Raw genomic sequence first — 16,686 nt, forward strand, 5'->3', positions numbered from 1 at the left:
ATCTCAGCCATAAATGGGAGACCCCGTATTTTTAAACTATGCTTCCAGTTCTAGATTCCCCCACAAAATGAAACCTTCTCCTAGCATCTACCCTGTCAAGCTCCTCAGAATCTTACATGTCTCATTTTTCTAAACTTCAATGAGTATAGGCTCAACTTGCTCAACCTTTCCTCATAAAACAATGCCTTCATCCCAGGAATCAGCCTAGTGAACTTTCCCTGAACTACTTCCAAAGCAAGTATACCCCTCCTTAAGCAAGGAGACCAAAACTGTACACAATACTCTCGGTCTGGTCTCACCTGCATAGTTGTAGCAAGACTTCCCTGCTTTTATACTCTACCCTCTTTGCAATAAAGGCAACGTTCCATTTGCCTTCCTAATTACTTACTGTACCTGCATGTTAACTTTTTATGGTTCATGTACAGGGACACCCAGATCCCTCTGTACTGCAGCATTCTGCAGTCTCTCTCTATTTAAATAGTATTCTGCTTTTCTGCTCTTCCAAAGTGGACAACCACACATTCTCCCACGTTATACTCCACCTGCCAATTTGTTGCCCACTCACTGAACCGATCTATATCTGTCTGCAGACTCTTTGTATCCTCCTCACAGCTTGTTTTCCTATCTATCTTCGTATTGTCAGCAAATTTGGCTAAAATGCAGTCGGTCCCTTCCTCCAAGACATTAATATAGATCATAAATAGCTGAGGCCCAGCACTGATCGCTGAGACTCTCCACTAGTCATAGCTTGCTAATCTGAAAATGACCCACTTATCCCGACTCTCTGTTACCTGTTAGCTAGCCAATCCTCTCTCCATGCGAATATATTATCCCCAAATGCCATGAGCTCTTATCTTGTGTAGCAACCTTTTATTGGCAACTTATCAAATGCTTTTTGGAAATAGGTTCCTCTTTATTCACCCTGTTTGTTACATCCTCCAAGAACTCAAGTAAATGTGTCAAACATGATTTCCCTTTCACAAAAATATGTTGACCCTGTCTGATTGTATGAAGATTTTCCAAATGTCTCACTGCTATTTCCACAATTACATATGTTCAGCTAACTGGCCTACAGTTTTCTGCTTTCTATTTTCCATCTTTCTTGAATAGTTGTGTAACTCCTTCTCATGGAGTCTTTCTTTCTCGATGGAGTATATCTGAGAGTTAAGGGCTGGGGTTTTACACTTTCGGAGCGGACGCACAGCAGTCTCGAACTCGTGTGAGAAGATGTCGGGTGGGCGTCCGGATGTCATCGCACTGTTGTGCGATATCTCGGATGGTGAGCGCGCGGGGGAGTGAGAAGCGCACCCGTCGACAATTAAAGGCGCAATTAAGCCCATTGAAAAGGCAATTGTCGGGAATTGTACATGCCTCATGCAATTTAACGGTCAGCTCATGAACCACTTTTTAAAATTCCCGTTTTTAATTGAAACTTGACCATGAGCGGGATAAAAGACAACCAGAGCTGTGGGGATTTGAATCGGTAGTTTAGGTTGGAGGTGGTTTTCAGACCGTTCATTGCACTTTCCGTGTTTTCTGGAGTAATCTTCGGCCTACCAGCTTTCTTTGAGGCTTTCTGCTGAGTGCCCCTTTCAGTGCATTACCCTGTGCCATCTGTATTCCAGCAAATGGGCATTGCCTACTCTGCTGGAGGGACCTCCTCTGAAGAGGAGGAGAGTGCCAGGAGGGGGAGGAGACCAGGTGTCCGCAGGCAACGTCCCAGAGAGTGACTTGTGGGAAGAGAGGCGCAGCCAGAAGGGACGCAGGGCAGGAAGTACAAGGCGAAAGGTCCACAGAAGACGCCATTATCCTGCAGCCGGGGTCTACAGGCAGTGCTCTAGCTACCTGGGCATATCTGAGGTCCACTGCTGAAGGAGGCTCCGCCTCTCTAGGAACACAGTGACCTCCATATGCCAGATGATTGGCCCAGAGATCGCCTCAAACTGTGTAGGTGGCCAAGATATGCCAGTGGCTCTTAAGGTTGAAAGATGACACCTTCAACAATGCAGCATTCCCTCATTGCAGCACTGGACAGTCTGCCTAGATTTTTGTGCTCAAACCCTAGAGTGGGGCTTCAACTTGGAGTCTTCTAACTCAGGGATGACAAAGGTGCAGGATACATTTCCTGTGCTATACTTTCACAGATAATAGTTGTGCTCTCTTGCAACTCTGCAAATTGGCTATTATTGACATGTGACCCCTGACACTGATTGCTGGCTGGCTATGCAACTGTGGGGTGCATCCAGTTCAGGCAAACAGTCAGAAGCAGCAAGCTTGGCTTATTCTTTCCTTTTCCCTTTGTCCAGGGAATGTGTCAGATTTTGGGATCCTTGCCGTTACTACAGCTGAGCCCCACTAACTTGTCACAGATTTAACAAGGGGATACCAGGGAAAAGAAACTGGAGATTTACTTTTCAGTATTCATTCGTGGGATGTGGGTGTCAATGGCTGGGCCAACATTTATTGCCCTTGAGATATACGCAGACAAATGGATGGATAATCATAGACGGTTGGGGTAGGATTTCCCAATGTGTACTCCAGCATCAGGGAAGAGAAACAATCGGGATAACCAATCTGTACTACAATCTGTATTTTTATAAGAAATAGCTTTCGGTTTCTCTGACTTTCAAGCTCTCTAACTAATTGTGAAAAAACATACGCTATAGACCTCAGTTTGCCGACTTCAAAGGTATATGCCACAGATAGTGTCGTTGTTTTTATGTTTTTGAATCCTTTTAGCAACAGCCTGTTTACATCAATGGCCTTTGTTGTTTACTTTGTACTTTCCAGAACCAAGAATCCATGACGTATCTAATCTTAGGTCCTTTGAAGATCAGTTTTATTGACATTTTTTTGCCCCAAAATATCCCATTGTTTTACTGTTTATCTTAGGAACCTTCTTTTCCATAGGTCAACTTTATTTTTAGCTCTTAACTCTTCATCATGCCCAACAAAAACCTGGCCAACATTTACGTCAAACTTATAGCACAGGAACAGATCTATGCTCCACCCGTGCCGCCTCCCACCTCACTTCACCTAACCGTATCAGCAAAAACCTTCTATTCCTTTCTCCATCATGTCTTTATCGAGCGTCCCCTTAAGTGCATCAACTTCCCCTCAAATGCAACAAGAGATGTGGAAGCCATGCAGGTAAATGGAACAATGATACAATGATACATGATCTGATTGGATGATGGAACAGGCTCAAGGGGCTGAATGGCCTGCTCCTGTTTCTAGTTGGCTAAAGTATTGCAGGTAATCTAGAAGCCTGAGGCCTTCCTTGTTCTATCTGGTAGATCCATCCACTAGGTAAGTACAAGGCAGCGTTGAGGGAATCCAACACAATCATGTTTGTCAGCCGGAACACTTGATATGACTGGATCGTGCTGATAGAAGATTGCTCCAGATTGTGAGTTTTATGAGCCCTAAAGTCACACAGCAATTTATTTGTCTCTGTCTCACTGTGTCAAACACTTCAAACTGTCTTCATAGAAACCTCAGTGAGGTTTCTGAAAGAAAGTAATCAAACGTGAAAAATCAAATACGTGAAGTAATCAAAAATGAATTCATTTCCGTAAAATGTTGGAAGTGACTGGGCAGGTTATGAAATTGGTTTAAAGAAGACATACAAAGGCCTTTATAAATGGAGGCATTGAATACAAAAGCAAGGAAGTCAGGATGAACCTTTATAAAACTCTCAATTAGAGTATTAAGCCCAATTCTGGGTACCGTACTTCTGGAAGGATATGAAAGCTGTAGAGAGGCTGCAGAAAAGATTTGTGAAAATGGCTCTGTGGGCAGGGTACTTCAGTTATGAGGACAGATTGGAGAAGCTGGGGCTGCTCTCCTTAGAGAAGTTTGAGAGGAGATAGACATGTTCAAAATCACAAGGGGTCTAGGCAGACTAGATAGAGAGGAACTGTTCCCACAGGCAGAAGGGTCGAGGACTAGATGACATCAACTGAAAGTGACTGGCAAAAGAAGCAATGGCGACAAGAGGAAAAACCTTTCTCTGCATCGAGTGGTTAGGATTTGGGTTTGCCTGAGAGTGTGATAGAGACAGATAGAATCAGCGCCTTTAAGGGGGATTTGGATAACAACCTGAAGAGAAAAGTTTTGCAAGGCTACCAGGGGAGTGGGACTAGCTGAGTTAAAAACAAAAAACTACTGCGGATGCTGGAAATCCAAAACAAAAACAGAATTACCTGGAAAAACTCAGCAGGTCTGGCAGCATCGGCGGAGAAGAAAAGAGTTGACGTTTCGAGTCCTCATGACCCTTCAGCAGAACTGAGTGAAGTTAGGAGAGGGGTTAAATATAAGCTGGTTTAAGGTGGTGGGGGGTGGGGGGGGGGGGGGGGCGGGGTGGGGGGAAGAGAAGTTGGGGAAGTGGGGGGGGTGGTTGTAGGGACAAGCAAGCAGTGATAGGAGCAGATAATCAAAAGATGTTACAGATAAAGGAACAGAGAGGTGTTGAAGGTGGTGATATTATCTAAGAGAATGTGCTAATTCAGAATGGATGGCAGGACACTCAAAGTACAGCTCTAGTGGGGGTGGGGTGGAAAGACTGACAAGGTATTACAGTTATAGATTTAAAAATAATGGAAATAGGTGGGAAAAGAAAAATCTATATAAATTATTGGAAAAAACAAAAGGGAGGGGGAAGAAACGGAAATGGGGGTGGGGATGGGGGAGGGAGTTTAAGATCTAAAGTTGTTGAATTCAATATTCAGCCCGGAAGGCTGTAAAGTGCCTAGTCGGAAGATGAGGTGCTGTTCCTCCAGTTTGCGTTGGGCTTCACTGGAACAATGCAGCAAGCCAAGGACAGACATGTGGGCAAGAGAGCAGGGTGGTGTATTAAAATGGCAAGCGACAGGGAGGTTTGGGTCTTTCTTGCGGACAGACCGCAGGTGTTCTGCAAAGCGATTGCCCAGTTTGCGTTTGGTCTCTCCAATGTAGAGGAGACCGCATTGGGAGCAACAAATGCAGTAGACTAAGTTAGGGGAAATGCAAGTGAAATGCTGCTTCACTTGAAAGGAGTGTTTGGGCCCTTGGACGGTGAGGAGAGAGGAAGTGAAGGGGCAGGTGTTGCATATTCTGTGTGGGCATGGGGAGGTGCCATAGGTGGGGTTTGAGGAGTAGGGGGTGATGGAGGAGTGGACCAGGGAACCAGCACAGACATAACGGGCCAAATGGCCTCCTTCCGTGCTGCGACTACTTTATGGTTCTATGAAACATTTTATTAATAATTTTGCACCATGGAGCCTTTCCCAGCCCATCTCCTAAACCTCTTTAACTCCCATTCTTCTTGGATAAGGAACCTCACAAAAAACCCTTTGTCTTCTCATTGACATCGATACATGTTGTTGGATCGAATGACATTTTTTTTTTCTTTTTCCAACTTTTCAAATTAAGGGAGCAAAATATATTGATAATGAACATGGCTTTGTTTCTATTTTTCTGTAAGGTATTCTCTGAACTCTTCAATCCAAATTTTATAACAAAATTTGACAGAGGTCTTTTCGGGAATGAGGCTAATATTTAATAAAACTAAAATTGGCTTTTCTCTCACGTTCCTGGCTAATGGCTTAGGGACTTGGATAGAAAATGCTTCTCTAATGCCCCACAGTTAAAGCAACAGGCCCTTTCTGTGTGTCCTAATATTCAAAATACTCCAATGGCAATTCTAACAAATAATCAATATAACTGTGCGATTTATTTCAAACAAAGCCTTTCGTTCCCTGAGCTGACTGATCATGAATTCAACGTGGCTACTAATGTCATGAGGGAATAAGGAATATAGGGCCTGGGTGGGAAGTTAGCTTTGAGGTAGAAGATCAGCTATGATTGTATTGAATTGAACCAAATGGCCTGCTACAGCTCCTCTTTTCTTCTGTACTTATGCTCTGATAACTGAGAAGGCTGTTCCCTAGAAATGTCTCAGAATGATATTGAGAACTTCCTGTTCAGTTACATTAAGCAGCACCCAACAGGTGTATATAGATCAGGATTAATACAGCTCATTCTCGTGTTAGGTGAGTCCGCCCTTGAAGAAAAACCCAATACCAATTCCTATCTGATATGACCCTCAGCTAATGCAGCTAATTAAAGGCAGTGAGCAATGGCCCATCTTATCAGACTCTGGTATAAGATAATATGCTGTAGCTTTCATTGCCTGATCTGATGATAGTAACTGAAATTAAATGAAGTGTGTAGCTGATGAGCTGTAACTAGTTTTACTGACTCTTCAAGGCTCCAACAGCAGCAATTACTACAATAACACAGGTTTACATAATGCCTTTCATGTGACAGAACATCCCAAAGAATTTCACGGGAGAAGCTGTGTGTAGTGAATAAGGAATGGAGGGGAAATATCTCCTCCTATTTTTTCAGCATTTGTTCCAATTAATGCCATTATTCACATTAAGGAAGGAACAGAAAAGGTTGTTGATGTGAAGCCTCTGCCGCGCGACAGGAGTATAGGCTGTTAGGATTGTTCCTGCAGTTGTAAATCTGTTGCTAAGCAGTCGGGTGACATCGCACACACAAGAGTTATGATTGGAGGATTAGGGCTACTGTGCAGAGCGGATGATGGTTCGGCTAAGCAGGGGAGTTCTCTCCAGTGCCCTGACAATATGTATCTCTCAATCAACATAATTAAAATACAAAATATCTGGGCAGTATCATATTGCTATTTGTGGGACCTTGCTGTGCGCCAATTTACTGCTGCATTTCCCTGCATTATAACAGTGACTCCACTTCAAAAAATATTTCATTGGCTGTAAAGAACATTGGGATGTCCCAAAGTCATGAAATGTGCTCCCATAAATGCAAGTCTATCTTTCTTGTTTAATTGAATAATAATAGTGTCATACCCTAGTTTGACAATTTAAGTTGAAACTGTTAGATACTTCCAACAGCTAAACCTAAGTGACAGAAATACATTGTCATGAAGTTATTAATGGATATAATATAATTGAAAAACATTTTATTTTAAAATAGAGGTTTAGTCTGTGGGTGTGTCTTAATTGGGATAAAACCAACTAGTCTGGGTGCTTTGATGTGGACTAGTTTTGAGATGTAAACAGAGAGGTAGAGCGCACTTGCATTTTTTGAATAGAGCATTCAAGAGGTAGGGCAAAATCTGGCACCTAGATAGCAGAGACCAAGCAATATGTTTATATTACTAATAAAATTGGTACCATGAAAGGGGTTTTATTGTTAGAAGAGGCTGGTGATACAATGAGAATTTACATTCAATGAGCTGTGATAGGTATAACTTCAGTAGTTTTGTGTGTGTGTAGGGCAGAGGCAATGTGAGATCAAAGCCTGTGAGCCTACAACTGTCTCCACAGGAACCAAAGTAAAAAGAACCTAATTTTGAATTTGTAAGGTGAAAATGCTTTGCCTGGTGTCTGCTTAAGTCTGTGTGTTTCTGATGCCTTAATGGAGGTTAGTTTGGGAATTTGTTAAAAGTTATGACCGTAGTAATTTGTAGGCATGTGTGTATATTTAACTTGTGTAAATTAATAAAATGTTTAATTTAGCTTAATATAAAACCGCTTGAGAACTGGTGGTCTGATGCCTGAATTTAGAGTTGCATCTCAAACATAACACTTTAAAAACAGTTGTTTAAAGTTTCCATCTGGGATTTTTTTTTAAAGAACTCAGCTTTACCAACTGCTCGGTCATAACAATTGGGGGCCCTGGCCGGGATAAATTATATTACTAATTCCTTGATTGATTTGGAAGTGGTGAATCTTAAGCTTGCAAGTATGAGAGGCACTTTTAATTCAGGGTTGGTGAGGTGTTTTAGAAATGGTGAGACAGCAAGATGTCTTTGGCAAATGTTAAGACTTGTCTGGTAGTAGAAGAGAAAACTCTGACTGGGTTGGAGAAAATAACTAAAAGTAAGTTAACAGAATTGGCGGGCAAGTTAAAATTGGGGTTACCTGCGGGGGCTAAAAAAATCAGATATAATTAAAAGTATAGCACAGCCTCTACAGTTGGAAGTGAAACTTGACACTAGTGAGTCCCAGCTGGAGGTAGTGAGACTTCAGTTGCAAATGAAGAAACTTGAATTAGAAGCAAGGGATAGAGAAATTGTGAAGATGGAGAAGGAGGAAAGAAAAAGAGAGAGAGAATTCAAACTGAAAACGTTGGCAGTTAAAAAGAGATGCCAATAGGTGAGGAAGGATTTATCTCTAGAATAGAAACCAGTGGGGAGATGTTTAAATTTGTACAAGCTCTTCCAAAGTTTGAGGAAAAAGATATTGAGGCATTCTTTATTTCATTTGAGAAGCTAGCTAAACAGATGAAATGGCCACAGGAAAACTGGACGTTATTATTGCAGTCTAAGTTGTTAGCTAGGGCGCATGAGGTATATGCTTTTCTATGAGAAATGTCGGTGAATTATGATGCGGTGAAAAAGGCTATTTTGAGTTAGTTCCTGAAGCATACGGGAAGAAATTTAGGAAAATGAGAAAACAGCCTGGACAAACTTATATTGGGTTTGAAAGAGTATAACAAAGTAATATTGACCGATGGATATGGGCATTAATAACAGAAACAACATATGAAGCTCTTAGGGAAGTAATTCTTTTGGAAGAATTTAAAGATTCAATCTCTTCAGTAGTGAGAACTCATGTGCAAGAACAGAGGGTTGATTCTGTAAGACAAGCAGCAGTGATAGTTAATGACTATGAGTTAGTTCATAGAGCTAAACCTTTTTCCTCCACCCATTCAAATTGGAAAAGGATAAAAAGTGGAAAGGTGAAAGGAAAGTAAATAGTCAGGGAAAATAATTTTTTTATTCATTCATGGGATGTGGGCTTCGCTGGCTGGGCCAGCATTTATTGCTCATCCCTAGTTGCCCTTGAGAAGGTGGTGGTGAGCTGCATTCTTGAACCGCTGCAGTCCATGTGGTGTGGGTACACCCACAGTGCTGTTAGGAAGGGAGTTCCAGGATTTTGACCCAGTGACAATGAAGGAACGATGATATATTTCCAAGTCAGGATGGTGGATGACTTAGAGGGGAACTTCCAGGTGGTGGTGTTTCCATCTATCTGCTGCCATTGTCCTTCTAGATGGTAGTGGTCATGGGTCTGGTAGGTGCCGTCGAAGGTGCTTTGGTGAAGGGGTAGCTGGAAGTTCCCAGGAAATTTTTTCTATGAATAAAAAGGAAGGTGCTGAAGGCAGAAGTGACATTCGAAAATTGAGGTGTTTTCAGTGTAATAAAGTGGGGCACACTTGGTCAGTGTGTTGGAGGTTGCAGGAAAAATCTGTAGGAATTATTTGGCTACAGAAAAGCTCTGGAAGTAAAAGTACTTTGGTTTCTAAGGTTCAGGCACAGGATAAACAAATGGTTTGTGTGCAGGTGAAACAGGGAGAATAAGTGAAAGGTAAAGAAATGGGAATATGTTCACAGTTTACTCAAGATAATTCTGAAGAGCTGGTTGCAGCAATGTTTAAAGACTTTTTGTGTGAAGGGAAGCTCTTTCCATGTGCACAGGGTGGAGTCGGTAAAAATGTTAAAATTTTAAGAGACACAGGGGCTAGTCAATCCTTAATGTTGTGGGATAGTGATATTTGTTGTTCAAAGGGAGCATTCCAGGAGAAGGTAATGATAAGTGGGGTTCATGCAGATGCTAAATCTATTCTGTTGTGGAAGGTAAATTTAAAGAGCAAATGGTATACAGGTGAAGTTATAGTTGGAGTGGTGAAAAAATTGCCCATTGCAGGGGTTCAATTTATCCTGGGTAATGATATAGCTAGATCGCAAATGTGGGTGATGCCTATGGTAGTTGAGCTGCCTGTAGAAGTGTTTTCAACAGAGGTATTACAGAAGGAACATCTTGCATTGTTTCCTGATTGTGTTGTAATGAGATCAAAGGGTCATCGGGGAGAACAAGATAAACAAGATAAGCAGGTAGTTCAAAGGCAAGAAAAGGTCTTGAAATCCAGTTAGCTGGCACTGTATTTGATAACATTGTTCAAGAGGAAGGAATACAGGACAATTCAGCTGAAACTGAACTCAAAGAGGTTAGTGGAGTTGCAGAAAAACGACTTGCAATTAAAGCAGTTATATCAGAAAGCTTATTCAGAAACAGAAGCAAAATATTATTCCAATTATTATTATTTCCTTCGGAAAGGTATTTTGATGAAAAAATGGTGGTTGGATCATGTCTCAGCAAATGAAAGCTGGAAGGATGTGCTACAGATTGTTATCCTATTAGGGTATAGAAATGAGATTCTGAGGATTGTTCATGAAATTCCAATGGGGGGACATTTTAGAATTAGGAAAACACAGGATACAGAGGTGTTTTTTGTTTTGGCCGGATTGCATAGGGATCTAGTCAAGTTCTGTAGAACCTGTTATACATGTCAAATAATAGGAAAACCACAAGCAGTGATTAAGGTGGCAACTTTAATCCCAACACCAGTGTTTGAAGAATCTTTTACCAGGGTCGTGACTGATTGTGTAGGACCCCTCCCTAAGACTAAAAGTGGAAATCAATATTTACTGACAATAATGGATATGTCTACCAGGTTTCCTGAAGCGATACCTTTAAGAAACATTACAACTAAGGAGATTGTGGAGGAGTTAATTCAATTTTCTACACGATATGGTTTACCTAAAGAAATACAATCAGATCAGGGGTCAGATTTCATGTCACTGCTTTTTAAGGAAGTCATGAACCGTTTGGGGATAGAACTGTTTAAGTCAACAGCTTATCATTCAGAGTTACAAGGAGCTTTGGAAAGATAGCATCAAAATTTAAAAACTATGATAAGAGCACACTGTCAGGATTATGCACAGGATTGGGACACAGGAATTCCATTTTTGTTATTCACTCCCTCCCCACCCACACACAGTGTCTGCAGTGTGTATCGTCTACAACATGCTTGTCCGATCCACAGCTCACGGGCTGCATTGGCCCTTTCATACGGCCCCCGAAGTGTTTGTTGAAAACACCAGTAGGACATCCCAGTGAGTTTGAAGATTTTACAGGGGAACTACTCCTCCAATCACAGCCTGTTTCTCTATCATGTTTTCTGATGACAGGCTCACTGTTGAACGTATCAGTAGCAAATATGGAAGAGAACCAGAGAACACCAGCAACTCCGGAGCGTGCGGGGGGCCTCAGCTCAGCACACTTTCCCCACCCCACCTCCCGGCTTATATTGCTGTAGCCTGGCTCCTGCCATGTTCTTCCTGGTTCCTCCCATGTTCCCCGGTTCTTCCGGTTCCTCTCCAAATCCCTCCGGTTCCTCCCTGTGTTGCCCCAATTCGACGAGTTCCTCCCGTGTTACCCCATTCCAAGGTGGGTGGTGAGTGAGTGAGGATGGCTGAGTGAGTGAGGGTGGGTGGGTGAGTGAGGGTGAGTGAGGGTGGGTGGGTGAGTGAGTGACGGTGAGTGGGTGAGTGAATGAGAGTGGCTGAGTGAGTGAGGGTGAGTGAGGGTGAGTGAGTGAGGGTGGGAGAGGGTGGGTGAGTGAGTGAATGAGGGTGGGTGAGTGAGTGAGGGTGAGTGAGTGAGGATGGGAGAGGGTGGGTGAGTGCGTGAGTTAGGGTGGGTGGTGAGTGAAGGTGGGTGTCTAGTTCCATGAGATAGAGTGTGTGTGTGCGTGAGACAGAGAGGGTGAGTGTGTGCATGTGTGTGTGTGTGTAAGAGAGAGGGAGAGGGTGATTGTGTGTGAAAGTGAGAGAGGGGGAGTTGAGAGGGAGGGGAAAATGTCTCTGCCTCTTTCCCAGTCTCAGTGTTCTCATTCACACTCACTCCCATACATCAAAAGGTACCCTCACAGGGGATGGGGGTCAATAAGTGAACACCCTGAGACTGGGAGTGAGCTGGGCAGACAGACTCTTAGGGCAGAATTTTCTGCCTGCCGGGCGGGCGGGCCCGACCCAATCTCCGGCGGGCGGGGAGATGATCCCCGCCAGTGAAGTGGGCCCCGCCGCCATTTTACGTGGGCGGGCCAATTAAGGCGTGACGTCCGGCGGGAAGCATTATGTGCTTCCTATGCGGGCGGGGGGGAGATTCCCCAAATGCGAGAGTGAGCTCTTTCACGCGTGCGCATGAAAGAGTGCACATCTCCATAAGACCATAAGACATAGGAGCAGAAATTAGGCCATTCGGCCCATCAAGTCTGTTCCGCCATTCAATCATGGCTGATAGGTTTCTCAACCCCATTCTCCCACCTTCTCCCCGTAACCTTTGATCCCCTCACCAATCAAGAACCTATCTATCTCGGTCTTAAATACACTCAGTGACCTGGCCTCCACAGCCTTATGTGGCAATGAATTCCATAGATTCACCACTCTCTGGCTAAAGAGGTTTCTCCTCATCTCTGTTCTAAAAGGTCTTCCCTTTGCTCTGAGGCTGTGCCCTCGGGTCCTAGTCTCTCCTACTAATGGAAACATCTTCCCCACATCCACTCTATCCAGGCCTTTCAGTATTCTGTAAGTTTCAATCAGATCCCCCCCTCATCCTTCTAAACTCCATCAAGTATAGACCACATGAGATGGGACATGTTCATAATTTGCAGAATAACTTTATTAAACTTTTTAAAACCCTGCATGAAACTCCATCCCAGGGCTTCTGGCCTGCCCGACAGCCTTAAGGTTGGACGGGCAGGTCCTTTAATTGCTTAAATGATCCTGTGAATGGCCTTAATTGGCCATTGACAGGTCGGCGGGCATGCAGCTGATTTTGCTGCGCCCCCGCCTTCCTGAAAATTTAAATGGGGCGGGATGACGTAGGGGGTTCTGCCCGACATCATCCCGCGACATTTTACACGTCGGTGAGCGGGCCCTGATCCCTGCTCGCCAACTGCAAAATTCTGCCCTTAATCTTTCCCAATCGAATGGTCGTCTTAATTTTTTAAAAAAGTAATAAATAATCAATTTATTGTTGTGAGGTTTTTTTTTGCTCAGCAAGTTGTTTATCTTCATATGTCAATTTAAAAAAAATAAATCATGTTTAATGTTTTGCCAGACCTTATCTTTCCGAAATTCGCTGATCGGCCCCACAAGTGTGAAAAAAATTGAAATGTGGCAGCCCGCACAATGTAAAAAGGTTGGACAAGCCTGAACTACAAGATGTACTGCAGAAACTCACCAAGGCTCCTTCGACAGCACCTTCCAAACCCACGACCACCACCACCTAGAAGGACAAGGGCAGCAGTTTCACAGGAACACCACCTCCTGCAAGTTCCCCTCCAAGCCACTCACCACCTTAACTTGGAACTACATACTTTCACTGTCACTGGGTCAAAAGCCTGGAACTCCCTCCCTAACTGCACTGTGGGTGTACCTACACCACACGGAATACACCAGTTCAGGAAGGCAGCTCACCACCACCTTCTCAAGGGTAATTGGGGATAGACAGTAAATGCTGGCCTAGCCAGCGACGCCCACATGCTCTGAATGAATAAATAAAATTTTTTAAACTACACCTCAAGTAATTCACAACCTGTGTTTCCAATTGTGTTCATTAACTGCATTGTTTTTTGAAGATGCATAGGGTTGTACCAGATTATTTAACGAGTGCTAATGTAAAATGCACTCTGAAAAGCTCATTCATGGAAATGATAAACCCCTCTTCATTGAAGGTTAGTGCTACTTATTTCCAGCCATTTGTCCAGTAAAGACTTAATGCGTCAGTGACCCAATGACACGTACCGTGCAATCTAATTGTTCTATTTATGCTCACTTGGTAATACAATCATATTAATTAACAGGATTTAATGCTGAAAGTATTTTTAAACCAGGGACTTGCCATCATATCTCATTAGGTGCTGCGGTGAACATGTTCACAGGTGTTGCTTAACTCCAATAGTCCTGAGAAGCAATTGCGAGCTCATTACATTTGGGAGCGTCAGGGTTGTTGCAGACACCCTCATACGTTCACACTTTTAATCAGGAAGGATCGCCCATGGAATCGCATAGAAACCCATGTGGAGTGGGCTAATGGTTAGAAAGGAGGGCCATCTTCTTCATGTGTGCTGATTTCATGGAATCATGGAATAATGCAGCACACGCAGAGGCCATTCGGCCCATTGTGCCTGTACCAGCTCTTTGAAAGAGCTGTCCAATTAACCCCGCTCCTTCTCTGTACCCTTCAATTTCTTTTTTCTTTTTCTTTATTGTTATCTCTCTCCAAATCCCTTTGGAAAGAAACCAGTGAATTTGCTTCCCCCATCTTTTCATGGAGTGCACTTTGGAACTTACTGCGTAAATAAAAGCTCCTCATCTCCCACTCTGGTTCTATTTCCTGTCATTTTAAATCAGTGACTTCGAATTATGAACCTTCTTGCTAGCGGTGACAATTTCTCACTATTGCATGTATTGAGGCCCCTTATAATTTTGAACGCCTCTATTAAATCACCCTTAACCTTCTCCTTCCTAAGAACAATCTCAGCTTCTCTCGTCTCAGCGTATTAAGCTGGAAATTATATCAGGGCCCATTTCACTGATGAACGCAGAGCAGTACAATAGCTTACATATATTTCATGGTAACAATAAACATTTCTGACAAGTTGCTGTCTCAGATGCTATACATGGTGACAAGTAGATTAGGACATCTCATGACACAGCAACTCATTTGCATCCTGCATTGTCCCAATTCACCTTTGGGGAGAAGATACTTTTAAACATGAGGTAGCCCGCCCAGGATTTCTTCATAACCAGTGCATGCTACGCTCACAGATGTCAGGGGGCTTGCTGCCAGGGCTGAATATGTTAAGATAGTTGTGCATGGCTCTATGTCCCCTGTCTATGAGGAAGACTCTATAGAGGGATAACTAATAGCAATTTTCCTGTATGCTTCTTACTACTTTTTAGAACAGGTAGATTTATTCCACTGATGCATAATGCACAGGATTTCAGGGCGTGTTATTAGGGTAAATGTATGCTTAGCCTCCCTCACACTCCTTTCCTCAAAGCCTCTTTTTGCGAATGAAAATCTCTTCAACTGTGATGTTGGAGCCTTTCTCTTTTAGTATCTCACGCCTCTGGACTCTCTTAAATCGCTTCTTCAAATCTTTCTCTTTGACCCACAGTTTTGTCACCTGACCTAATGGCTCCTTCTTAGGCTGAGGGTCAATTTTTGGCTGATAGCCCTGCTGTGAAGTACTTTGGGGTATTTTTCTATGTTAAAGGTGCTATGCAAATACAAGTTATTGTCGTTTATGCTGCGGGGGAGATGATGCCGTAGTGTCAGTGTCACTGGACTACTAATTCAGAGGACCAGGCTAATGCCCTGGGGACATGGGGTCAAATCCCACCACGCCAGCTGATGGAATTAATCTGGAATTATAAAGCTCGTGTCAGTAATGGTAACCATCAGAACTACCATCAATTGTTGTAAAAACCCATCTGGTTCACTGATGCCCTTTAGGGAAGGAAATCTGTCGTCCCTACCTGGTCTGGCCTACATGTGACTCCAGGCCCAAGGCAATATGGTTGGGGTCTTAACTGCTAACTTTGAAATGGTCAAGCAAGCCACTCAGTTCAAGGGTAATTAAGGACAGGCAACAAGTGCTGGCCTTGCTGGTGATGCCCACATCCCATGAAAGAATACATTAAAAAGTCCCACTCCGAAGCTTGAGGAGAAGAAATAAGGTTGACATTCCAGTGCAGTACTGAGGGAGCTGCTGGCATTTGGGTGAATGGGGGGATGTAATGATGGGGTGTAAAATATCCTCTTGGACTATTTTGAAGGAGAGCAAGGGGGGGGTTCTCCCTGGTGTCCTGGCCAATATTTTTTCATCAATGGACATCGCAAAGAACAGACCAGCCGGTCATTATTGCATTAGCATTTGGGGAAGCTTGTGTACAAATTGATGGCTACGCTTTTTACATCACAACAATACTACGCTTCCACAGCACTTCATTGGCTGCAAAGTACTTTGAGATGTCTGGCAGTTGTGAAAAGGATGATATAAATGCAAGTCTTTCTTTCCTTAATTTCTGCTTCATTATGCACTGTTCAGCGTTTATCATAAGGATATACACATCCCTCGGTAAGGGCTCCATGACAACTGAAGTAAAGCTATTGCCATATCCTTTTCAGCTGCCCAACTGCGGAAAGATTTTTTTCTAATTGCTTCAGTTAAAGCTGATGTTTCAGATAAATTTTGTAGGCATTTCAGAGGCTCATGTGAACTGAATTACTCCCCACTTTGATGAATTATTCAGGTACTCTGCCACTCTTTTCTACAGGCCTCGCTTAAGTCAGGTGCAAATCTGACATAAATAATGAAATTTCTGGCACAGTAGTTTTTAATCCTCATTATTTTTGTTATTTGTTGATTGGATGTGGGTGTCACTGGCATGGCCAGCATTTATTGCCCATCTTAATTGACCTTGAGATCAGCTGCATTTACATCTTGGCAGACCATGGTGGGGGTAGTCGTGGAGGGTGGTGGTGGGCGGGGGGTACTGGGCCATTTCTCGCTCTAAATTCCAGCTCCCTAAGTCAAAACTGCCCTATTCTTGCTCTCAGTGTATTGCAAAACTTTATAGCTCCTATTCCTTTTTATTATAGTACTGTGAAAAAAATGCAACAAATCTTTTGTGACACCACCAACATGTTGATCATGTATGGGTTCTGCTAGGGCCACTCACCTCCTGACCTTATTACAGCCTTGGTCCAAACATGGACAAAAGAGCTGAACTCCCGAAGT

This window comes from Cetorhinus maximus, chromosome 2 (genome assembly GCF_964194155.1).
Source record: "Cetorhinus maximus chromosome 2, sCetMax3.hap1.1, whole genome shotgun sequence".
Lineage (NCBI taxonomy): Eukaryota > Metazoa > Chordata > Chondrichthyes > Lamniformes > Cetorhinidae > Cetorhinus > Cetorhinus maximus.